Source organism: Vombatus ursinus, unplaced genomic scaffold, assembly GCF_900497805.2.
Source record: "Vombatus ursinus unplaced genomic scaffold, bare-nosed wombat genome assembly UNPS02014791.1, whole genome shotgun sequence".
Lineage (NCBI taxonomy): Eukaryota > Metazoa > Chordata > Mammalia > Diprotodontia > Vombatidae > Vombatus > Vombatus ursinus.
The window spans coordinates 3,146,033-3,172,837 of record NW_020954569.1 but is presented as its reverse complement, the minus strand read 5'-3'; positions in this window follow the sequence as shown (position 1 = coordinate 3,172,837).

Genomic DNA, 26,805 nt, shown 5'->3' with positions numbered 1-26,805 from the left:
ATAGATAGATAGATAGATAGATAGATAGATAGATAGATAGATAGATAAAGACATTTCTCACCTGGCTACACTACTTTGGGATTTCTCTGACTCCTCCACTATGCCCTCCAAAAGTTCATAGTTCAGAAACCTCATCATCCTGTAAGTTATCATCAGCCTTGGTGCTCTACCTCATCACTACCTTCTGCCTGACTGGAGGATGGGGCCATGAATTCTAAACCTCCATTTAAGAAGAGAGCTCATCTCGGACTCATCATTTCTCAATTCACTGCACTAATTTGGGACTTCTCTAACTGACGTCTCTGCCAAACCCCTTCTCTACCCCTTCCCCAGACTTTCTCTTTCCTCTCTCTCCTACTTTTCAGCTTCCTTTTTTGTTTTGTCTTCCCCCTTTAGAATGTAAGCTTCTTGAGGGTAGAGACTATCTTTCCTTTTTCATATTTGTATCCCCAGAGCTTAGCACAGTGCCTGGTACATAGTAGATGTTTAATACAATTTTATTTACTGGCTGATTATATAGACAGATATGCTTTAAGGAAGGAAGGAGACATTTATTAGGCACCTACTATGTGCCAGTCATTGTGCTAAGAGCTTTACAAATATCTCATTTAATTTTCACAATCACCCTGGGAGGTAGGAACTATGATTATTTTCATTTTACAATTGAAGAAAATGAGGTTAAATGACTCATCCAGGGTCACATAGCTAATAAGTATCTGAGGCTAGATTTAAATTTAGGTTGACCTGACCTCAGGGCCAGTGTTCTATCCATTGTACAACCTATTTGCCTTAGTACCTAGTATGTTAAAGGCACTGTACTGAATGCTGGGCGAAATACAAAGATAAACTATAACATAGTCCCTGCTCTCAAGTAGTTTATATTCAAAGAATTGAAGAAAATGGTATATCAACAAATAAGTATAATATAATTTAGAAAGTGATGGGAATCAGAGAAGAAAGTATTCTGAGAAAATTTGAGGACAGAATATTTTTTAAGTCTCCCTGTTGTGTCTTCAGTTCTTCTCATGTCCTTATATCAGGTTTCAATGTCAATTCATCTCCATTCAATGGCTTAAATGAGAGCTTCCTAACTATCCATGACTTGCCTTCAGCTTAAAAGTAATAATCCTCCAAATATCCCCTGTGATTTGGATAGTCCTTTTTTATCATACTTCAGTTGCCAAATATTTATATGATTTCCTTCTTTGAGCTTTAGCTTCTTCAATATAAAATAATTATACGTAAATTAGTTGAGGTATAATACCTTGAGGACAAAGATTATTTTTGTCTTTATGTCCCCTATTATAGTAGTACAAGTAGAATAATGTAAGCAGAGGAGTGGTCTGAATTGGACTAAGGTGTCTGAGATGAAGGGATTAGGGTCAGAGGGATTTAAAACAAAATAAACTTTGGCTATGCATGCTTATTTGCCAAAAGGTGGGATAGGACAGATTCAAGGTCCAGTGATTTGGACCTGGGCAAAGGTGGGGGAAGTGGAAGAGGAAACACTAGGAACAGATTGTTCCAAACAATATAAACTGAAGGTAATTAGTACATTTTTTTTAAGAAGAAGTTAGGAAGGAAGGAAGGAAGGAAAAAAGGAAGGAAGGAAGGGCTTAAAGGAATTTGATAAAAGGGAAAATAAATTTAACAATCATAAGCATGGATGTTAATGGGATAAATTCACCCATATAGTGGACTATACGTAGGGTGGAAGAATGAATAAGAATATAAAACCCAACAATTAATGCAAACAATTAATGCAAAGTTAAAATGAGATACGAGAGCAGAATTTGTTATGCTGCAGCTGATTAAAAAAAAAAGATGAAAGACAATCTTAGTCTCAGAAAAGGCAACTTTAAAAATTCATATGTTCAAGAGGACAAACAGGGAAAACTACACTATACTTACAGGTTTTATGAATAATAAAACAATACCAATATTAAATATGTATTCAGCAAATGACAATATGTAAGTACTTAGCAGGAAAGCAAACAGACCCCCAAAAAGAGCTGGTTAGTAAGACTGTAATTGTAGTTCATTTTAATGTGCCCCTTTCAGACTTGGGTAAAACTAACAGAAAAATAAACAAGAATGAAATTAAGAATCTGAACAGAATGTTAGGAAAATTTGGTGATAGACCTTTGGCAGATATTTAGTGGAAAATTAGGGAAAACACTTACTCTCAGCATCTTACAGTACCTTTATAAAAGTTATCATCAGATAGGATATACTCAAATACTTAAATGGATCTACAAACTTACTGATAAGGATATATACCTCAATGACACAGATTTCAACTCATGCATGCCTGCTCATCCTAGGCAATTCTTAATCAAGCACTGCCATAAATTTACCACTGGGGGTCTTATGCTGCTGCTGTTGCTGCTGCTTTTGCTTCTTCTTCTTCCTCCTCCTCCTCTTCCTCCTTCTTCTTCTCCTTTTGTCTCTCTCTCTCTCTCTCTCACTCTCTCTCTCTCTTTCTCTCTTTCTCTCTCTTTCTCTATTTACGTAAGGATACTAGAAGTATTAGTAGTTAGGGTAGCCCATAATCATCACTCACTTTCACCTTGTGACCAGACACTTGCTTTCACTCAAACTCATTGATGCCATGCTTTTCTCAACTTTAATTTCATAATCCTTGCAAACTTCATTGTTTACAATTGTTACAACCTGCTAACTCTTACTATGCATAGCTAGATGATGTAGTGGATGGAGTGCTGGAATGGAATAAGGAAAACATGAGTTCAAATCTTGCTCCACACACTTACTAGCTGTGTGACCCTGGGCAAGCCATTTAACCTTTATTTGTCTCAGTTTCCTCATCTATAAAATGTAGCTAATAATAGTACCTGCCTCCCAGTATATTGTAAAGATTAAATGAGATAATATTTGTAGAGCACTCTGCAAATCCTGAAGTACTATATAAATGTCAGCTATAATATTTATTATGTGTTTCTCTATTGTCATTTGGGTGACTCTTAATTTCATTTCTTCTGACAGTATAATGTTCTATGACATACAACCATATGACACTAGAAGATCATTGGTATTTTAAAAATGAGCCTTTGTTTCAGGGTGAAGTTGGTGTCATTTAAAGAACTTTGTGATTTTTTGTAAGCAATACAGCCTATTTCCCTCCTGCTGCTCAATTCTAAGTGCAGCTGTCTGTCTTTTTAAATGTGTGTGTGTGTGTGTGTGTGTGTGTGTGTGTGTGTGTGTGTGTGTATGAGCAGATAGAGTACTGGATTTGAAAGACTTGAATTCAAAATACTCCCTTAGATACCTACAAGATGTGTAAGGCTGGCAAATGGCTGAACCTCTCAAGGGGTCAGTTTTCTCATCTATAAACAAGGATATTAGACTCAGTGGCTTCTAATATCCTTTCAAAGTCTAAATCTATGATCTTATGATTATACATACATATATATTATACATAGTTAGATTCTGGGTTGTATATATAGGATATAGACTCAAGTGGATAGATTCTATAGCTTGTCTGTTCAACTAGGCAGTGAATCCCTATCTAGATAGTAGGCATTTTTAATTCCTTTGGTTTTTCCTATATAGATAGCTATCCATATGGGGTCACAAAAAATTTGGCAACAGTAAAAGATTTCTGAATGTGCACAGACCAAAAATTAATTAAAAATCAAATATGTAATGAATCCAAGGTATTTCTGCCAGCACTTGCCCATGTTGCATTGTACAACTTCACTGCAGCCTTGGTTCTGAGCACAAAGCATGCATACTTTGCACTGTGCATGTCCTCAAGCCACGCGATGCCAAGCAAATGCTACCAAAACTCAAAAGGGGGTCACAAGTGGAAAAAGTTTAAGAAACTCTGCTCTAAGAGGTTCTGCAATTGTCATCTTCATCAGAAACACCAGGAGTACCTTACTATAGAAAATATTTTTATAACTTGAACTCTGAACTTGATCCCCTTAATATGATGGTATGTAAGACATTTTCAAAAAGCATAACTAAATGCAGAAAGCAAATATATTAAATGTATCTTTTTCAGACTGTTAAGCAGTGAAAATTTTAGCTAAAAAATATCAATGAAAGCTTCAGACTTAAGCAGAAACCAACTAACACAAGGTTCATTTTTTTTAGAAATCACAGAAATAATAAAGCATTACATTAAAGTAAATGATAGTGATGAAATAGCAAACCAGAATTTGGGGGGATGTAACTAAAACAAACTTTGGAAGAAAATTTAAATGTCTGAACAATTATGTTAATAAAAAAGACAGAAGATAAATGAATTTAGCATGCAATTAAATGAAGAAAACCCCAGAAAAACAATAAACTAATCCCCAAACACAAGAAATTCTGAAATTTTAATGAGATATAAAATTAAAAATAAAAACCTATTGAGCTGTTAAACAAAGCAAAGAGACTTTTAAAAATAGTAATAAAAGCAATAAATCATTAGTTAATTGAGTTCCCCCAAAAGAGGGAGCAACAAAATAATAAAAATAAAAAATTATAAAGGAAAAGTTAATAATAATTGCTGACATTTATATAAAACATTAAGGTTTGCAACGCAATACACATACACACATATGTGTGTGTATTTTTTCCTCTCATTTGAGACTTACGATAGCCCTATGATAAAGAAGTGATTATTATCCCCATTTTCACATGGGGAAATTGAGGTTGAAAGTAATTAAATCATTTATCCAAGGTCACACTGACAGTAATTAGAAGAAGCAGGATTCAAATTTGCATTATACTAGTCCCAAGTCTAGTTCTCTACCCTTTATGCCATATGGAATTCATAACAAATTGAGAGGAAATACAGAAAATTATCAGAACATGTCAGACCTTGTTACATGTCAACAAAACTTAAATTTTAAATGAAAGGCATTAATATTAAATATGAGCTACCAAAACCAACAAAGTAGAAATTATAAATAACATAATCATAAAAGAGAAATGTTAAAAAGTAATAAATGAATTCCCAAAGCAGAATGAATCCAGTTCAGAAAGATTTACAAATGAATCCTATCAAACATTTGAAAAACAATTATAAATATCCTATGCTGCATAAATTTTACAAAAATAGAGAATGAAGTCATTTTGCCCAACTCCTTCCACTAGACAAAAGTAGTTCTGATACCCACATTAATCAAAGATGAATAAAAGAAGTGCTTTGCCAGAGTGAGTACCCGGTTGAGGTAAGACAACATGAGTTTACAGTCAATTTTGACTGCTAACAGCAATGTTCAGAAATTTGAGTAGTAGAAAAGGTTGATGATGGGAGTAACTCAGGATTAGCACAATCTAAAAACCATCAGGATAAGCAGGCAAGGTATCCAGGGGTATAACACAGTGTTTTTGTTCATTTATTCATCTGACTAACTATAAAACCAAAGCTATGAAGTAAAAAAAGGGAAGTCAGAAGAGATGATTGCCTAGAAGAGTGAGGTGAGCTTGAGGAAGGTCATGGTGGCAATGACAAACAGGTTTAGGTGGGATGAGGCTGTGAGAGGAGTGAAAAGACAAAAAAAAAATTGATCACAATGAGGAATTTCAGAATTCAAAATCTTAGAAGTTGAGTGAATAGTTTGGGCTGAGAGTTAGTATAAGGTGAAACCATCCCCAGGAGTAGATGAGGTAGAGTGGAGACAGAGATCATGGAAGTAGAGGAGGCTAAAATTTGGAAGCTATGGTGCTTGCATCAGAATCTGCAAACCTATATTCACATAGCTGGTGAGTATCAGAGGAGGAATTCAACCCCAGGTCTTTCTGACTCCAGACTGACCTTCTAGCCACTATGCAGCTCTACTATATGGAAATTTGAGAAGAGAGAAAACACTAACACTAACAACAATAAATAAGGCTTCAATGTAAAGGTGGTATATCAATTTAGATTGGAAGGATGACAAATATTTTGAGGCTTTAGCTGTGATCAGGAAGGAGGAGCATTCCATGTAAGGAATGAGGGAAGAAATGGAGTATTAAGTTTGATGAATCACTAGTAGTCCAGTTTGGCTGGAATAATAGAGTCTATAAATGAGAGTAATATAATGTGTCTTAAAAGGTAGATGTGAGCCCAGATTATGGGGGAGGGGAGGTAGTGAGTTAAATACCAGGCTAAGGATTTGTATTTTTTTCCTATAGAAATTAGGTTTTTGTGAAGTCCACCTGCTCATCATTTCTTATAGCACAATAGTATTCCATTGCATTCATATACAACAACTTACTCAGCCATTCCCCAATTGATGGACATCCTCTCAATTTCCAAGCCTTTCCCACCACAAAAAGAGCTGCTATCAATATTTTTGTACATGTGAGTCCTTTTCCCATTTGTATGATCTCTTTGGGATATAGCCATAAAAGTGCTATTGCTGGGTCAAAGGGTATGCACATTTTTATAGCTCTTTGGGCATAGTTCCAAATTGCTCTGCAAAACGGTTGGATCATTTCACAACTCCACCAACAATGCATTAGTATTCCAATTTTCCCACATCTTCTCCAACATTTATCACTTTCCTGTTTTATCGTGTTGGCCAATCTGATAGGTGTGATGTGGTACCTCAGAGTTGTTTTGACTTGCATTTCTCTAATCAATAATGATTTAGAGCATTTTTTCATATGACTATAGATGGTTTTAATTACTTCATCTGAGAACTGCGTGTTCAAATCCTTTGACCATATATCAATTGGGTAATGACTTGTATTCTTATAACATTGACTTAATTCTCTATATATTTTAGAAATGAGGCCCTCATCAGAGACACTGGTTGTAAAAATTTTTTCCCAATTTTCTACTTTCCTTCTAATCTTGATTGTATTGGCTTTGTTTGAGCAAAAACTTTTTAGTTTAATGAATCAAAATTATCCATTTTGCATTTTGTAATGTTCTCTATCACCTGTTTGGTCATGAATTTTTCTGTTTTCCATACATCTGATAAGTGAACTCTTCCTTGCTCTCCCAGTTTGCTTGTAGTATCAGCCTTTTTATCTAAATCATGAACCCATTTTGACTTTATTTTGATATATGGTGTGAGATTTTGGTCTATGCCTAGTTTCTGCCATACTCGTTGCCAGTTTTCCCAGCAGTTTTTGTCAAATACTGAGTTCTTATTCCAGAAGCTGAGGTCTTTGGGTTTATCAAATAGTAGATTACTATAGTCATTGACTACTGTTTCTCACATACCTAACCTATTCCACTGATCCACCACTCTATTTCTTAGTCAGTACCAAGTAGTTTTGATGAGTCCAAGCTTTACACAACAAATGCTTTTATTAAGGGGATTTGTTCTGTGAAGTTTGGATTCAGTCAAAGGGCCTCACTTGAGAACCTAGAGAGCCACATCTATTGATTCTAAGCAACCAAGGAAATGTTGGTGAGTTTAAGTGTTAAACTATGCATCTATCTTCCTGATCCTTGCTTCTCCTAAACATCAACTATTTCTTTTAGTTCAGCCACCACTATGTTGTCCTCAAACTATCATATATATTATGGTTAAATGTATCTTTTCTAGGTAGGAGGGAGCCCCTTAGCGTTTCAAAAGTTCTTATATTGGCACTTGTATTATCAATGTATTAACTAATAAAAATGATTAAACACCCACTAAAAAAAAAAGAAATTGGGAAGACACTAAAGTTTTTGAGATTTTTGAATGACGTGGTAAAGGCCTACAGCTTAGAAGTATTCAATTAAATAAATTTTATAGACTGCAAACAGTTTTTGTTTGTTTTTATATCGTAGTTTTTTTTTAGTAGATACGTTTTCCCACTACAGAATCAAACCATCTGCCGTATCAAAGAAAAATAGTAAACCAAAGCAATTGATAGCAGTGACCCTGTTTGACAATGTCTGCAACATTCTGCCCTTGAAATCTGGTCCCTTTTTTGTGATATGCTTCCCAGGACCATTATTGTTTGTTTTTTAATTGTTTTTTTTTTAATTACTTAGAGTCAGGCTTCCTTTTTAGTGACCATTTCACTTCCATTATTGTAGCCTTCATATGTATTGCTCTTCTGGTTCTGCTTATTCTACTCTACCTCACTTCATTCAAATTTCTGCATGTTCCTCTGAATTTCTCTTATTCTTCATTATTTAGCACACAGTAATATTGAGTTACTCCACATATAACAGTTTGTTCAGCCATTCCCCAGTCTCTGGGTGCTAATTTTGTTTCCAGTTCTTTGCTCTCACAAAAAGTTCTACCATGAATACTTTGGTGTATATTAGTATAACTTTGCATATATTAGAATATCTTTCATATGTATTAGTATTTCTCTTTCTGTCTGATGAGATCATCTCAGCTAAGATGGTAGCTGTGTAAGTAAAGAAAAAAGGATAGATGAGAGATATCACGGAGGTAGGATGGACAAGACATTACAACTGAATATGCATATTTTGGGTGAAGAATTGGAAAGTCAAGGATGACTCCAAAGTTATGAACCTAAGAGTAGAGACAGGAATACCCTCCTCTCACATTAATTTTAAAGCCTTGAAACCTTTGTAATCTCCCATACCCAAACTAGACTGAATTCAGATCATCTACCCAATAGAACTAACCTTCCAAAATTATGAAAAGTTTTTCCAGAAAATTAATCACTTCAGACTTAGACCACTTCCTATACTGTAGAGTCTCCAAGCATTACACTGATTCCTAGGGCTCACCCAGAGCTTCAATTAGCTTAGAAACCCCTGAATTTGTTCAGTCTCCCCCTACTTCTTGAGACCCTCTAAGGTAAACCCTTCAGGAAAACTGCCAAATTAATCTATTTTTCCAGGAATCTCCTGAATTAAAGGCTAGCTCTGGGTTGGAGAGACTGTGTCAGAATATCTAAGACCTCTGGGATTGGATGAGGTATAAAGAATTTGTAATAGGACCATTGTGTAAGTTATAATCAACTTTCTAGATAAATGCCACATAATCAGAGATTCACAGTTTTCTGGCACAGAGACCAGTTGACCTAACACTGCCCAGTTATGTCTAATGTGATAAAGTTGTGTTCAGGTAACTAACACTGTATACAGTGCCTGCATCATTTAAAAAATTCAATTTCATATGATTAAGCATGATCTAAAGTCAAGGTTTGGTATTATGAGATCTAACTCTTGGTGGTATGAGAATAGAAGATGCTGTATCTTAGACATCAGCAAGAAGTCCTACAATTGCTTTTTTCAGTGGTTTATAATGAAGCAGAGAGATCAATCTAGTAGCAATGGATTCTGACATCATATGAGTATATGTGAAGAAACTTAAGTTGTTAGTTTTATATAAAGCAAGTTGTTTCTACGATACCTTTTCTCCATTTCTTTACTGTTCTTGGTATCTTATAAAGAACTGCCCTCCATGCAATAGATTGTTTTTTCTGTTTAGGTAATTTCAGTATGTTGTTGCATGAAAGTATTGCAAATTTCCTTTTCAATGTTGATGGGCTAGAATTATCATCTTTAAAAGAAGATCTCTAAAAATTATGATTTAACAAGCTCAAAACTGTACATCCTACAATCATGGAGTGCTAGATTTAGAAGGGTTTTTGATGTCAAGAAAAACTTCCTAATAATTTTACAGCTGTTGAAAAAGTAGAATCACTTGCCTGGAGAGGTAGTGAGTTGGTCTCCTCTCCTCCCAACCTTGTGCATCTTTAATCGGAGGCTAGAAAAACACTTGTTAGGTATGTTATGGTGGAGATCCCTGTAGTTATGAGCTCAGCCAGATGGTTACTGAGGTCCCTTCCAAATCTCACATTCTATGACTTTGTGATCATCAAATCAAAACCCCAAATTTTACTGCTGAGGAAACTGAGGCCCAAGTTAAATAGCTTTCAAAGCTTTCATAAATAATTAGTAGCAGAGCTAGAAATAGAACAGAGGGAATTACTCTGTCTACTTCTCTTTCTGATATACATCTGCCTGGCTTCGCTGAACTGGGAAAATAAAATTTGCCCTTGTATTGCTCCCATAAGCTATCATCAGATAATCATTATGGTGCTTGCTTATAGTAGAATACTTATATAGCCATGTGCCTTGGATTTGAAAAAGGATTTCAGAAGATCCACAGATAGCATCTGTAAATGGAAAATGTTCCGTTCCAAAGTGCTTGCCCCGCATTGGGGTAGTGATCATAACTATGTGATATCTCCAAAATCTGGTTTCAAATTTAACATCATTCTCTTTAAGATAAGCAGTTGAGGGGCACCTAGGTGGCGCAGTGGATACAGCACCAGCCCTGCAGTCAGGACAACCTGAGTTCAAATCTGGCCTCTGACACTTGACACTAGACACTTAGCTGTGTGACCCTGGGTAAGTCACTTAACCCTGATTGCCTCACTAAAATAAAAAATAAATTTTTCAAAGAAAAAAAAGATATGCAGTTGAATAGATAAATCATAGAGCTGTTCTATCAGCATACATATAGATATACATTTCTATATAGATGTGTGTATATACATACATATGCAGATGTATATATATGTGAGTAAATATGTCCATATATTTGCACATATATATTATGTATGTATATAGATACAGATATAGATGATATAACACCAAATTTGGACACTTAACTATGCCCAGGATTGAATGGGGGAAGAGAGTAGTTTGTATTACATTTGGGAAATTGAAAAGTGCTCTGAATTCAACTACATTTTACCATTGTTTTCATTGCATTGCATAAATTGTTCCCTTGGTACTTTCTTCACTATGCATGAGTTCCTGCAAGTACCCCCATGTTTCTCTCAATATCTCATTATTTATTTGTCAATTCTTATGATGCCATAATATTCCACATATCTCTTTTCTCTCAGTATGGACAGAGGATTACATGTGTGTGATGTTACATAGATTATCAGACTTCAGGGAAATGTATCTCTAACACTTAGAATAGTGTCTGCTACATAGGCACTTAATAAGTGTTAATCGACTGACTGACTGAATGGACTACAACATATCACCAGCAAAAAATTTCAGAGATGAAGAAGTATAAAGAATACTGTCAGAAAGTCATATGAGTAGAAAAGAAGATGGGCTGCCTGGGTACAGAGAGTTTGGGATAACTATCAAAAGCTATGAGCTACTTGTATTTGATATCCATACAATGTCACAAGATCTCAAAGAAAGCCTTCAACTCATTGAGTGTGCCCCTCTTGTGGAGGATTTACGGGAGAATATTGACAAGAGTTGTACAGAATTAGGGGATATAAGTGGATTGTGACCTGTGCCACAGGAAATGATGTTTATCAAAATAACTTTAGAATATCAGCCTTTAAGAAGAAATTTACCCTTCATCCTTGGACCAATTAAGCTATTGTCTCATCTTGTTTCTATCAAACTTGTTGGAAGAATAGGATACTTCCCCTGCCTCTACTTCTGGACAATTCATTTCTGCATTTCCTTGAAGTCTAACTTCTATCCTCATCACTCTACTGAAAACCCTTTCCCTAAGGTCACTAGAGTTCCTAATTCCCAATCTAATGGCACTTTCTTGGTAGTAATGTTCCCTAACTTCCAAGAAGCATTTGACACTATTGACTCTCCTAGCTCTGATATTCTCAAATCGAGCAGTTTTCAAAGTGTGACTTGAGAACCCTTGGGGATTCCTGATCCTTTCAAGGGGTCAAAACTATTTCCTTAATAATACCAAGATGGTATTTGACTATTAAATTTTTCCAACTACATGTATAAGAGTGGATTTTCCTCATATTCCACAACCAAAATTACATATCTCAATAGATTGATACAACTCTTCTCAAATAACTTTTTATTTTGGAAAATACAATTTTTTTTCATAAAAATATATTTTGTATTCATACAATGTGTTTATTATTCTTTTTAAATGAGTTAATATTTTGGAAATTAATGTTTTAATTTCTAATGTGTTAAATAGCTATAACCCATGTAAGCAAAATCTATTTGAGATTCTCAGTCATTTTTTAAGATTATAAATGGGTCTTCAATAATTTTTCATGGTGTAAAGAGGTCTTGACGCCAGAAGAATCTGAGAACTACTGCTCTAATCCTGGAATTTCCATTTCTGTGGACTCCTAGTTCTCCTCCTTGTCCTCCCATTTTCATGCCCCCTGTATCTTACCATAGGCATTCTCCAAGGCTTTGTCCTCATTCTTCTTTCTCACAACACTCTTCTTTGGTGAGCTTTTCTACTCCCTCAGCTTCAATTAACACTTCCGTTTAAATTAACTCAAATATGGATCTCCAGCCTTGACCTCTCTCCTATGTCCCAGACCCACAGTTCCAACTGGATTTTCATTCAGGTATGAGTTAGACTCACATCACTGAAATCATGTATTGATAATACTGAAGAAAGGAAGCACAATTAATAGATTTGGGAATGTCAGGAATGAAAACATATCAGTATTGGATATCTTTTGCTTGAACTGCCAGTGTGACATCCAGGTGGAAATATTAAAGTATTGCAGAATTTCACAGGTGAAAAGAATCTCAGAATTCATTGAGTCTAACTCATGTCTGAAGCTCCATAGTATGTGCAGTGGACAGAGTGCTGGGTCTGGAGTCAGGGTGACCTGAGTTCACATCTGGCCTCAGACACTTACCAGCTGTGTGACCCTGGGCAAGTAATTTAACCCTGTTTGCCTCCATTTTCTCATCTTAAAATGATATGGAGAAAAAAATGGCAAACCATTCCAGTATCTTTGCCAAGAAAACTCCAAATGGGGTCAGAGTCAGACACTACTGAAATTATTCAACAAGCCCATTTATGCATTCTCATCACATGTAATTCTTGATCACTGTGTCACATAAATTCTACACATATGTTCACCTAATGGACCAAGGACCCTCCTTGAGATTTTCTAGCATGTTCTGGGGTATGGTATTGTCTTCAGGCTACCCATTTACTATGCCTCACTTTTTCTGCATTACCAGATCTTTTCTAATCACACATTTCCCGATGCTATCTTTTACACTATTTTTGGTGAGGAAGTCATCACTGATAATGTACTATTGTCTGTCTATGCTCCCTCAGCATTTCCCCATTACGTTTTTGCTCACTAAGATTTTGATTCCTTAGAGTATGGTTTTCTATGATTTCTAATCATATTGAATCCCTGTAATAATATTGGTATGAAAAAGATGGGGTTTAGTATCAGGGAGCAATTTAAGATTGTTGAAAGTGATGTCAATCTTCACAAGTGCAATCTAGCCCACTCTTTTACTGAATTGTTGTCTAAGGTCATTGTCTATATGCTGTTCCTATCCAAGATATCTAACTGATGCACTAATAAAAAGGGCCAACTATGCAACTGCATAGATTGCCCATTGTGGATTGTTAGGACAACTTCTTCTGAGTACCCATAAGATCTGTAGGATTCTGATATAGTCAGCAGAGTATCAGCCATAAACAGGGACTTCACTACGAATAGGGAATCTCTTTTCTTTTTGGACTATACATCCTATGTGACAGAAGCTTTGGCAAAGTATGTGTGTCCCTGTTTTATGCCCTATGTGGTACTTACTGAAATCAAAGCATTGTTTAACAAATTAACAAATTTAATAAGGAATCATATGTGATCTTAAAATTCACATGAAAGATAACTTGCTGGAGAAGACCTTTAAAAACTGCAATTTTTTTCCATCATCAAAAGCCCATTCGACCTGATCTGTGCCCACTATGGAGTAATGTACAACACTAGTGATGTGAAATTTTTCAAAGCCACAAGAATTTATAGGCTTAATCATTTTTATTGACCATGAAGCAAATAAATAGCACTTTAAAAAGAAATTTATCATATTTATATACTTCCAAGTATCTTTGTCCACCTGCAGGATATTTCTACCGGGCCATCTCATACACATCTTGAAATTAACACATCCCAGATGGAATTTGTTGTCTTTCACCCTAAAAGCCATCATTCCTCCAAAATTCCCCATTTCTTTTCCCCATCACCATCCTTTCAGTCACCCAGGCTTGCAATTTTGTCACCATCCTTAATTTTTCCTTCTCCATGACCTAGAACATCAGGTTAATTGCCAAGTTTTATCAATTTGACCACATCTCTCTCACAATTATCCTTTCTCTCTGCTCACACAGCCTCTATATATGCCAGGCCTTTCTTGCTTATCCTCTGAACTATTGTATTAGCTTTCTGATTGGTCTGTCCGCTTCCACCCTCTCCTTTCATCAAAACTTCCTCTACAAAGCTCTCAAAAGAATATTTCTAAACACAGATCTTTAAAAAAAAATTACTTCTCTCCCTCTCCCTCTTTCTTTCTCTCTCTGTCTCCCTCTCTCTCTCCCCGTCTCCCTCTCTCTCTCTCCCCCCTCTTTCCCTTCTCTACCTCCTTCCCTCCCCCCCCTTTTTTTCCTCTCTTCTTCCTCTCTCTCATCTTCAATGGCTCCCTATTGCCTCTAAGATAAAACACAAAGTCTTCAACCTGACATTTAAAGCCTCTGCAGTCTGGTTCATACCTACTTTTCCAGCTGTATTTTACATTATTCCCCTTGACTGAGCTATTGGCTATACCACATATATGACATTATTTCTCTCACTTCTTGGAATCCATAAATTTCTTTAAGATTCAGCTCAGGTGTCAACTCATCCATGAAGTATCTGCTGATTTTATAGATTGTCACGGATCTGTTCTTAAAGTCACTTAGTATTATTTTGTTTATACTTTGTTTTTATTATCTACATACACTTAGCCCGGTGTATTTTTTCCAGTAAAATATAAGGTCCTTGAGAGCAGGGACTGTTTAATATCCCAGAATTCAGCACAGTGTCATCACATAGTAGGTGTTTGATTAATGTTTGTTAAATTGAATGTATATACTCGTTAATAAATTTTTGCTCTTAGTTTCAAAATCAGCAAGAAAATTTTCCTCAAGAAATAATTAAATTATTTATTTTTTTTAAATCATAAGAATTAGGCATCAGGTTTAAGAGGAAAGAAGAAAAGTGATTTTTTTTAAAAAATTTGTGGAGTTGCAGGATTTTTTCCTCCTTTTCCTTAAGCAGATTAAGTATTAAACAAAAAGCTTTTGACTCCTTTGAGTGCATTTCTCATACCACAAAAAAGTCGGAAGCTAGAACATCACTATTCTGAAGTGAAAGTGAGAATTATGTTAAAGTAGCACACCATCTTAGGACTGACAAGTTAAAAGTCTGTGGCTTCATTTAAGTTCAAGACCAACTCTTATAGAATCAATCACAGGAAAGACATTTACAGGAGTCAGGGCACAAGGTTAGTTAGCCTGAAAGTAATACTGCTTCTACTCATCGAGCCTCAAGGACCACTGGGAAAGAAAAGAACTCGGGTATCTTAAGTCCAAAGCCATTTTTAAGTGTTAGGTTAGAAAGAGAGGTCTTTACCTTTTTCAGTAAGGCATGAAAGTACGTATTTTTCCACCTTGAAGTCCAAAAATTGTGTTTATAGACTCTCCTCCCCATTACTCCCAATGCAGCTCCTCTTCTCAGCTTCCCTGGTGGCTATCATAATGCCTAGCACAGAGCAAGATTAAAGATCTCAGGCTAGAAGTATGTCGGCGGCAACTAGCCAATCTTCGTGTCATGCATCAGAGGTCTGAGGCTCAGAAATGTTCAGTAACTTGCCAAAGTAAATAGGAGAGCTAGGATTTGAACCCAGGTACTCTGATTCCATGGTACATTGCTTTTTTGCCCCACTGTATCAGCTTGTTCATTAAATGAATTCCCTACAAAACTCTTATTCAACCAAGCTTGAAATTTTGGAACCATATTCAATCAGTTGAGGGATTTTCTCTAATTTGCTAGTAAAATGGCAAGTACCCCTGTCCCCACCTTTCTGTTCCTGCTTCCCATTAAAACCCTGTAATGTCATTTCATCTTAATGTAAAATACTTCACTAAAAGACTCCCTTCACTCTTTGTTTCTACTTACCTTGTGACACTGGTATTGCTTTATGTTATACTATTTCTCGATGTGTGGTTTCCTTTCTGCTAGCATTTAAGCCCCTGGAAGCCAAAGGCTATGACTTAATCACCTGTGTTTCCCATGGCACTCAAGCACAATGTCTCCACATTGTGTAGGTGCTCAATAAAAAGTTTTTGAATGAATGAGCTTTGGTCTTATTAATGATTTGACTAAAAATTATTCTTCTGATAGTTTTTTTTTTTCCAAACTGCAATAGCTACTATCAAGGTTCAACAAGAAAATGCTGTCCTTTCAGATATTAGAATAATAGCTTAGCTGGCATTTATATACCACTTTAAATTTTGAAAAAGACTCTACAGACATTATCTTACCAAACTCTCAGAAAAACCCTGTGAGGTAGATGTTACAGGTACTATTATCCTCACCTTTTTTTAATAGGCCTATAACTTCACCAGTATAGGAATTTCCCAAAGAGAAACATCCTCTATCCATGCAGATTGGCACCCTCCATGAAACTTATTTTAGTAAGTTTCCTGAGGCATGGAGAGTATGAGTTATTTACCCAGGGTCCCATAGCCAGTTCACTGAGGCAGGACTGGAAATTAGGTCTTCCTGAATCTGATGCCACCTCTGTTTCCACTCTAACAGTGGTTCCCAAAATCTCCCGTGGTGCCAGAACCCTTTAGCTTAGACAAAACTTTGTCAGAACTTTTGTAAGTAAAATCTCCTAAAATCATTATTTTTTATTCCCATTAGCAAACAATCTATGGTTCACAAAAAATCCTGGAGAGTTTCAAAGTTCTTTGTAGCCCAGTCTGAGAAACATTATTCTAAACCAGGGTACATCTCTGTTCCTCTTGCACAGATTGATAAATTGAGGCTCAGAGAATTAAATTTCTTTCCTGTGCTCTCATAGCTAATGGGTTGGAAGTGGGATTTGAACCCACAATTGTAGGATCTCTGAATCATCTTTATTCCATCCCATACCTGAAAAAGAATATCTTCTACAAGAAGCCTTGGTCATCTAGGTTTTTCTTGAAGCTCCCCAGTAAGGGGAATCCAACCATTTCCAGAAGCATCCCATTCAACTTTGGAACAACTTCAATTCCTTTTTTTTGTTTCAATCTATCTATGGATATTTCTCGAGAGCCAGTTTTATTCTGAATATTGCAAACATGGCAAAACATATTTGGCTTTTTATCTTTTTTAAATCAATTGTCTCTTTTATTGTGAATTTAACAAAAACAACATCTCAATATACAAAGGACAACAATCAATCAGCAAGCATTTATTTGGTGCCTACTATTGCTAGGCACTGTGCTATTTGCAAAAAACAAAAAGAAAAAAAATTAAATGATTGCCTCTCAAGGATTTTATATGCTATAAATAGAGGCTTGTTTAAGAAATTGTGAACTTTAGTTATATACAGTTTGTTTTTTAAGGCATAATGTGTGTATAAAATTTAACAGTACAGTAATAAAACTTCTCTATTTGTATCTCCTATCCTTTTATGTTTGCTTTAGTACATTTCAAAACGTTGTTTTATTGATGTCACCTTTGGCCTATATTATTACCCTCTAACTTACTATTCCCTACTCTATCAAATAGAAGCCCTCCTTTGTGATAAATACATCTAGTCTAACAAAACAATCAGCACATTGACCATGTCTGAAAATTCATATCTCATTTTGGGCCTCTAGTCTATCACCTCCCTAAAAAGAGGCAAGAGTTATGTTTCAACATCTGTCTTGAAGTCACTATTATTTGCTGCCAAAGGTAATTCTGATTCTTAAAAGTTTTTCTTCCTTTGAGTCTTTACCTGTCTCTCTACAACCTGTACCCTTTCTTCCTAGTTCTGTCCTCTGGGATGCAAAGGGACAAATCCAATCCCTCCTTCAGATGATAATCCCACAAATACCCAGCTAATTCTCATCTGCCACCTTAAGTCTTTCCTCTTCAGATTGAATGTTCAAGTTGCTTCAATTGATCCTCAGATGATATGGTCTTAAGGCCCTTTGCCATACCGATTTCCCTTTCATCCTCAGTGTCCTTCCTAAAATGTGCTGCCCAGCTCTTAACACATTATTTCAGGTGTGGTCTGACTAGGACAGAAGGAATGGGGATTTTCACCCCATCTCCTGACTCCAAGGCTAATGCTCTTTCTACTTAACTTTTCTAACTTCTCAGACAGCGGCGGCAGTTAACCACAGTTTTTCTTTCATAACACTGTTATGGGAGAACTACATCAATGATATGTAAATATTAATGAATGAGTTAATCCTCCAATAGTTTTTCAATTGGTTCTTGTTAACTAGACATCTCATCTTGGAGAAGGCTTGTCAATGGTGAAATTAATGTTAATAGACGGGTTAAAAACTGTGATTTTTAGCAACCTCTACCTCCCTGATTGCACTCTAACACTATTACAAGTCTTCATAGGATTTGGGGCCATTTTGTTTTTTCCTCTGTTTTATGGGTAGCTGTGGTATTACCTAAAGGTCAATTTGCTGCTGATTAGTCTCCTCAGGTTCAGTTAGTCTAGGCCTTGGATGACAGATCTGTCACTGTTATTGTATTTTCCAGTATGTGAAATCTTGCCAGAGTTTGCATTCTATTGGATAACAGAAGGACAACCTTATCCTAATACTCATGAAACATTAAAAGATTTAAGGAGCATGTTCAGTGCATTAGATCGTTTATGGGAGAATATGGACACAGACTGAATAGAGTTAATGACATGGATGAGCTGGAATCTATACGAAAGGAAGTAATACCCACATCAATAAAATCAGAGATCCTCACAAAATCCTCAGGCAAATGCATATGTTACATAGGACTCTCGATTAATGGATAGGGGAGAAAGCCATCAGAATGCAGAGATGGAAATTTTCATCTGCCTGCAGTAACAGAGTATCTTTGGACAGTTTTGCAATTTCATTAGCTTGATTAAAAGTGAAAACTGAAGAAAGGATAAAGTAGGTAAGAGAAAAAAAAAGTCCTAGCTCCTTCAGGATTAAATTAATGATCAGATAGTAAGTATATGTGAGAGAATGGGAAAGAATCTATTTGCCAGGTGTGGAAATAGTAGAGAGATGAACTGTGACCATCCTGGACAGTGAAAGAATGATTGCAAGGAGATTGGACAGCAAGAAGGATGAGTCAGAAGCATTAGATACAAATGTCAGAAAATGGATAAACTTTATTTATGATCATAGCTAGGTAGTTACCAGCCATGGAGTCTGGCTGAATAGTTTAGGGCATACAGCAGATATTATCTCAGGACTTAGCTGATCCCCATAGAAAGTTCTAACTTTCTAATTATTAATTTAATCCAAGCTCTATCATTCCATCATCACTTTCTTCATCCTCCATCCCCCACTCAATCTTACTATATACTCTTTAGTTTCTTACCAAACCACCCTTTCTATGTTCCCACAGCTCCACTCTGGTATTATTTCCCAAAAGTTATTTCCTTTCACCACAGGAGTTTTCTTAGTGGTTTGTTTGAAAAGCAAATTGGAGGTGGGGATGGAATAGAAAAGAGTAATAGGAAGGGTCAGGGATGCTAAAGCTCAGAATGAGCAGAAGTTGGCAAAGAATCCAGGGACAACAAGAAAGTGTATTTTGTTTTTTTAACCATATTAGGGAAAAGGAAGACAGAACCATTGCTCTGAGTATATGGGACAATGATAACAGATGATAGAGAGAAGGCAGAGCTGCTCAACCGTTATTTTGCATCTGTTTTCTCTGCCAAGGAGAAGAATCCCTGAACTGGAAAAAACAGAACAGAAACGGCTGATGGGGAATTGCCACCAAGGATAAATAGGGTGAGAGTAAAGGGAACTTCTGGTGGCTCTTGATAAGTCGATCAATTGATTAAGTGACTGCTATGTGACAGGCACTGTACAAGGAGCTGAGGATATAAAGACAGAAATGTAATAGTCCCTGCCCTGAAGGAGTTTGCATTCATTCCTTCAGTGGAGACTAGATGTCTATGTGTAAGCATATATGAAATAAATATTAGCATTGGGGGATGTATAAAGAAGGTACTTGCAGCTGGAGAGATCAGAAAGGCTTTATGTAGAAAGTGGAATTTGATTTGAGCTTTGAAGGGAACTGGGGATTCTAATAGTTGGAGGTAAAGAGGGAGGACATTCCCAGAATTGGCGACAGCCTGTACAAAGGCACCAAGATTTGAGATAGAATGCTGTGTAGTAAAGGGTAGTGATCTATAATGAGGATGGAAAAGTAGAGGGGAGCCATGTTAAAGGCTTCAAATGCCAAACGTAAGAGTTTATACTTGATCCTAAATGTAATAAGGAGCCATTAGTGCTTATTGAATGGGAAAGTGACATAGTCAGACCTGTTCATCGGGGAGATCACTTTTATAACTGTGTAGAAGGTAGATTGGAGAGGGGAGAGACTTGAGGCAGAGCATCAGAATAGGAAGCTATCACAACAGCCTCGGCAGGAGGTGATGGGGGCCTGAACTAGGGTGCTGTCCATATGGGTTCAAGTCATCTGACCCACATGAACTATATTCTCGAGTAGAGAAAGCGGAAAGGAAAGGGGATGTCTGTGTGCTAGGCACTGTGCTAAGCACTTTATAAATATTACATCATTTGAATCAGGTATAGCCACTGTAACTAATCCTTGAAAGATCATGGAGGATGGGAGACATACCCAAGAGTAAAGAAAAGTACATTTCCAGAAAGGAAGGGAGTAATCTTTAAACTACAAGGGCTAAAACTGGACTTTGACTCCTGGCAACACTCTAGAATGTTTTTGATGCTATCTAGGAAAGAACATGATGATCATGAAAGACCAACATTGCTTCATCAAGAATGAATCATGTCATGCTCACACCATTTTGAATTTAGAAATGGTAACAACAACAACAACAACAATAATAATAATAACAGCTAGCACTTGCATGGCATCCACTATATGCCAAGGACTATGCTAAGCACTTTTACAATTATTGTATCATTTGATGCTATTATTATTCCCATTTTATAGTTGAAGAAACTGAGGCTAACAGAGGTTAAACAACTTGCCCAGAATCACAAAGCTAATAAATACATGAGGCAGGATTTGAATTCAGGCCTTCCTGACTCCAGGCCCAGTGTTCTTTACTCTATGAATTTTACAGTTACTTAATAGATAAGGAAAGTGCCACAGATAATAATTTACATAGATTTTAGCAAACTATTCAGCAGAAATGCTCAAGCTATTCTTGTAGAAAGAATGGAGAGATGTAGGTTAGACATTTAGATGAATTCAGAACTGGTTGAATATCCATGCAAAGTTCAATGAAAACTTTTGAAAGATAGAAAGAAGTCACTAATGAAATGTTCCAATGCTCTGGGCATGGCCCTAACATTTTTTATCAATGGCTTTGGTGAAATGATAGAATATGCTCATCAAATTCTCAGCTGATGCATATCTGGAAAGGTCAGCTAACACACTGGTTGACAGAATTGGAATCCAAAAGGTTCTTGGCAGGCTAAAACATTGGGCTAAATTGAACTGGATGAAATATAATGTGATATAGTGGATAGAAAGTCAGGAAGACCTGAGTTCAAGTCCTGATTCTGACATATTCTGGCTATGTGATACTTATTTAGGCAAGTCACATACCTCTCAGTGTCCCCAGGCAGCTACCAAAGGCTAAAAAATTCTCAATGCCAGTGAAATCACAAGTAATCTTCTAAAAAAAATTAATAAGCACAAGATGCTGGGAGTAAGAAATGACTAGAAAGTAGTTCATCTTTAAAAAAAATCTAGGAGAGGTTAGCGGAATGCAAGCTGGATATGAGTTAACATTGTGATATGGCAGCCACAAGAACTAATGCAATCTCAGCCTGGGCTAACACCAATCAATAAATCAACACCCATTTCTAAGTGCCTACTGTGTGCCAGGCATTGTTCTAGGTACTGAGGACATAAACACCAAAAATGAAACCATAAGAGGCACAGTGTCCAAGAATAGGGAGGTGAGAGTCCAACTCTACTTTGCCCTGGGCAGACCACACCTGAAATAGTACTGTGTTCAGTTCTTGGAAGAATGTATTACTAGGGACATTGCCAAACTTCCACAGGAGGGCAACCAGGATGAAAAGTCTTAAGGTCATGGCTGAAGGAACTGGAAATGTGTAGCCAGGAGAAGAAAATATATAGGGGGGGCACAATAGTTGTTTTCAGGCATTTATGGAGCCCTCAGGTAGAAAGGGGGTGAAAACTGTTTGGATCTACCTCAGTGGGCAGAAAAGAAGCAATAGAAGTTACAAAGAGATGAATTTGGATCTAATTCAAGGAAAAAACTTTCCTAACCATTAAGGCTATCTAACCATGGAATGGGAGGCAATATTGGATGACCACTTGGCAATATTATAGAAGAGATCCTTGTTTAGGTATGAATTGGATGAGAAGAGCTCTGACGTCTCTCCCAATTCTGAGACTCCTGTGTTTCTGCTTCCATTTTTTCTTTCACTCACTGGATAAGCTCGGGAGTTTACGGCAGCCCACCTAATTTACTCCACTTATATACAACCCTGAGTTGCAGTTGCCTCAGGATTTCCCAGTGTGTGTGGAGGAGAAGGTATTAGCAGCAAAGCAAACAACCAGGATTAGCCTAAACAAGGGTGATGGCCTGAAAGCAAATAACCATAGTGAGACTAAGCAAGGGTGACCTGCTTTTCTAAGAAAGCAATTCCACAAAACTCCTCCTCTCTCCCTTTAACCTAGAAAACTGCAGCAACAACAACAACAAAAACCAAGAGGAAACTAGCAGAGAGAAAAGACTTGGAATTCAGAGGCTGGGGTTCAAGTTCAGTCTAAAGCTTAATCACTGTCCTTCCTGTTGCAAATCACCCATTCTCTGAGTTACCCATATACAACAAGGAACTAATACCTCGCCAGTCTATCTCACAGGGTTTGTTTGAGAATCAAAATGAGTAATGTGTATGAATATGCTTTGGTAGCCACAATACATGATAAGATACCTAATAATAAGGCAAAAAGGTGGCTAGGTAGTGTAGTAGACAGGGCATGGGACCTGGAGTAAGGAAGAGCTGAGTTCAAATCCGACCTGAGACACTTACTAGTTCTGTGACCCTGAGCAAGTCCCTTAACCTTGTTTGCCTCAGTTCCCTCATCTGTCAAATGATCTAGAAAAGAAAATGGCAAACCACTCCAGTATCTTTACCAAGAAAACTAAAAAAATGGGGTCACAAAGAGTAATGACTGACCAACAAAATTGTCATTTCTCTTGACATGGTGCCACAAGGGTCCACAGGACAAGTGGGGAATCATCCCTACCAGGTACTTTTGGCTCTCCGGTGCATTCTGTCTGAATGGTCTCATAGTACTAACTTGGGCCACTAAGCAGTGAAGAAACTAGAACACTTAATAAATGCTTGTTTACTTCCTTCCTGATAATGGCTGGCATTTACAAAGTACTTTAAAGATTGCAAAATACTTAGTGTGTTGTATGATTTGATCCTCAGAACAGTCATTTGAGGTGTTATTATTAACCCCCCCATTTTACACAAAAAAAAAAAACTGAGGCAAAGAAAAATTAAGTTACTTGCCCAGGGTCACAGCTAATAAGTATCTCAGGGAGAGATTTAAAGTCAGGTCTTCTGGATTCCAAATCCAGGGCCTTTTTTCCCCCCTCACTACACTAATTCTACAACTTCTATTTGTCTGTTGGGAAATTTTAGAGCTTTTTTTTTTTGGTGGAAGTCTTTTATAGTAAAAGCTTCCTTACGGAAATATCTGCTTACGCGTTGCACATCTCCAGATATGTGACAGTCATGTAAGCATTTCCCTCTGATGTACCTGATGTGATGGCCCCTGTCGTTCTCGGGGAATTCTTTACTCCATATTGAAGGACTCTGAATATTAAAGTCAAAGGAGTTTGCTTGTCTTTCCCCAGAGAGAAGGTTGATGGTTCTGTAGAAGTCGCTTTGTGACAATGAAGTATATTCTGATTTAATGTTGATGCACCATATGGTGCACTGTCATGTTTCATTCTATTATCCAAGATCTTAATGAAAAAAAAAAAGTATCAAAACCGAGGGTTTTTTTTCCCTTGGTGCATTTTCAGGGCTCTTTCCATAACTAAACCAAATAACATTATGAAAGTAACTTAACTCCCCAAAACAATCTAAACAGAGGTACCTGCACCATGCATTAGGCTAAACTGAGCAGTAAAGCCACCTTGGCTGCTTTGAGAGACTCCCAAGCACGCTTTACACTCACCTGCTGTGGGGTTATCTTTTGAGTTTCATAAGGCAGCACTTCCATGAACCATGAAAGGCTGAGGAAAATGGGGCACTGAGGCAGGAAATCAAGAGGAGAATATAAAAGCCTAGTTCATTTAAAGGAGAAAGGTATTCCCACCCAACCCCCCCACCGAAAAAAAAAGAAACATTTTAAAAATCACAACAAATTCATGAACAAAATAAACAAGGCTCTTAGAGCACACTTTTCTTTCAACTTTAATTTTTTTTCTACTAAGTTCATTAGCAAGTTGCTTGCTTTCTTTAGGCAGGATGGCTGGGGAAAAACTTTTCAAAGACTCATTTAATATGCACATCAACTTCCGCTAATACATTCCTTTTAGAGCGTTTATTACATGTATGTATACATACACATATATATACATGCATATATACATGTATATATGTATACTGTATATGTATGTACATATACATATACACATATATATATATATATATACACATATGTGTGCACATACACATTCGTATCTGCCTTTGGAAGAACAGAAGCAGAGAAACCACCTATAAACCGCCACTGTTCATTTTTTTCTGGAATTGCTTTTCTGGGTAGTGGGAATCATACAAGAAACTGATTATTGATAACAGCTGTAAAAGAGGTAATTGTTTCAGATATGACTGTTTTTCTCTTCAATTACATAAAAACTGTTTTTAAAATGTGAAATTTATAATGGAACTATTTGTAGCTTGGATTTCACTTTCTAAAGAGTTATAGCTGACTTATTTTTCTTATGTATTTAGCCTGAAGAGGAACTAGGCAGAGTCATTCACTTAATTTTAAACTAGTGGGTTATTTAACACAGAAACAGTCCATGGGTTTTGTCCTTGGGACTGTGTTCCCTTGGAGCTCAGTAGGTAGGTTTTGTAAGGGCTGTGCAGGCCAAGCAGACCATCAGTTTACTCAGTGATCACACAGGCCTTCATGTATCCTAAAGAAACCCAAAACTACTTTTGTGCATTTTGAGTGACAGGGAAGGAAAGGAGAACTCTGTGGTGGAGGGCAAACTGAGCAGGAGAATGAGATAGCCTGGGCAACTAAACTGACCACAACACATCTATCACAAAGGCAGAGAACAGAAAGAAAGATCTTATTTGAGCATATGGATCAGAGGTATTGGTAACAATGTGGGTTTTTAATTGGCATAAATATATTCTGTAATCAAAATTATCCATTTTGCATTTCATAATGTTCTCTATCTCCTCATAAATATGTTCTGAAAAAATGGGGACAGAGGTACTAACTTACTGGGATCCCTAAGAAAGAATGGAGTTTTGCACTGATGACTGTGGGCTGAAATAAATAACAAACATCTCCCCTTATTCATCTATTCTTCAATACAGTTTTGTGCAAGAGTCTTTCCCAGACAAAGCAGATTGGATGAAAATTCTTCACACACACACACACACTTGCAAAGGAAACAACCAGATGTTAAACTGATCACAGAGGGTAACCACATGTTTGGGCAGAGTTTCCACCTTGCGCAAAGGAAATGCATTCAGCTCCTGTATCCATTGTAAACTTTAGCCAAGAATGAATTACTAGGCTAGGTTGTTCACTAAAAGTTAACACTGCCAGGAGTGGGGAACCTCCGGCCTCAAGGTCACATGTGTCCTTCTAGTTCCTCAAGTGTGGCCCTTTGACTGAATCCAAATTTTCTGGGATTTGTTCTGTGAAGTTTGGATTCAGTCAAAGAGCTGCACTTGAGGACCTAGAGAGTCACATATGGCCTCGAGGCCGCAGGTTCCTCACCCCTGCAGTCTACATGGTACCCATGAGGTTGAAACAGCTTTTGATGATTACCAAGGTAGGCTGTTGGAAAAACCCTAGAATTCACTACCAATCGGCAATTGTTACATGCAGATTCTGTAGATATGAAAGAAAACATATGCACACACCAAACATTTTGATACAGATATAACACACCATATTGTGTCTCCATTCTCATATACAACCAAGATAATTTCTCCTTTTACTACTTTGTCTGACTGTTCAAGTGCTAATGGGTGTTAGGTAATGATACTTTCCATTTAGTTATATCACATTACAGTTTTCAGCTGGTTCTTACAAAGAAACTAGTATGGTTTATTAGGAAGAGTACTTGGATACAGGAGAGACCTGGATTCAAATTCTTCCTTTAATATTCATTAGCCATGATCAAGTCATTTACCTCCCTAGGCCTCAGTTTTTGCATCTGTAAAGATAAAAATAGGATAAAAAAAATCCCTGTAGAACCGCTTCCACAGGATTGGTATGAGAATGAAATGCGATAACACCTGCACAAAATTTTGTAAATTTAAAATGATCTATCAACAACAGCTATTATTATAATTAAAGTTCATTCACATATATTATTTCATTTGATGCTGATCTTAATAACCTTGTAAGGTAGAAAGGGAAGGTTTATTCATTCATAGTTATTAGTACTATAGACTGAGAGCTAAACAGGACCTTAGAAGCTATCTGTAGAGGGCAACCCTCTCATTTTAGAGATGAAGAACTGAAAGCCCACAGGCATTAAGTGATCTTCTCAGGATCATGTATGTATCATGTCAGAGGAAGGATTCCCAGTCAAAAGCTCCTTCTAGATCTAAGAAAATGAACATTCCATAAAGTTTTCTTTATGTCTTATTAGTAGCTATTGTC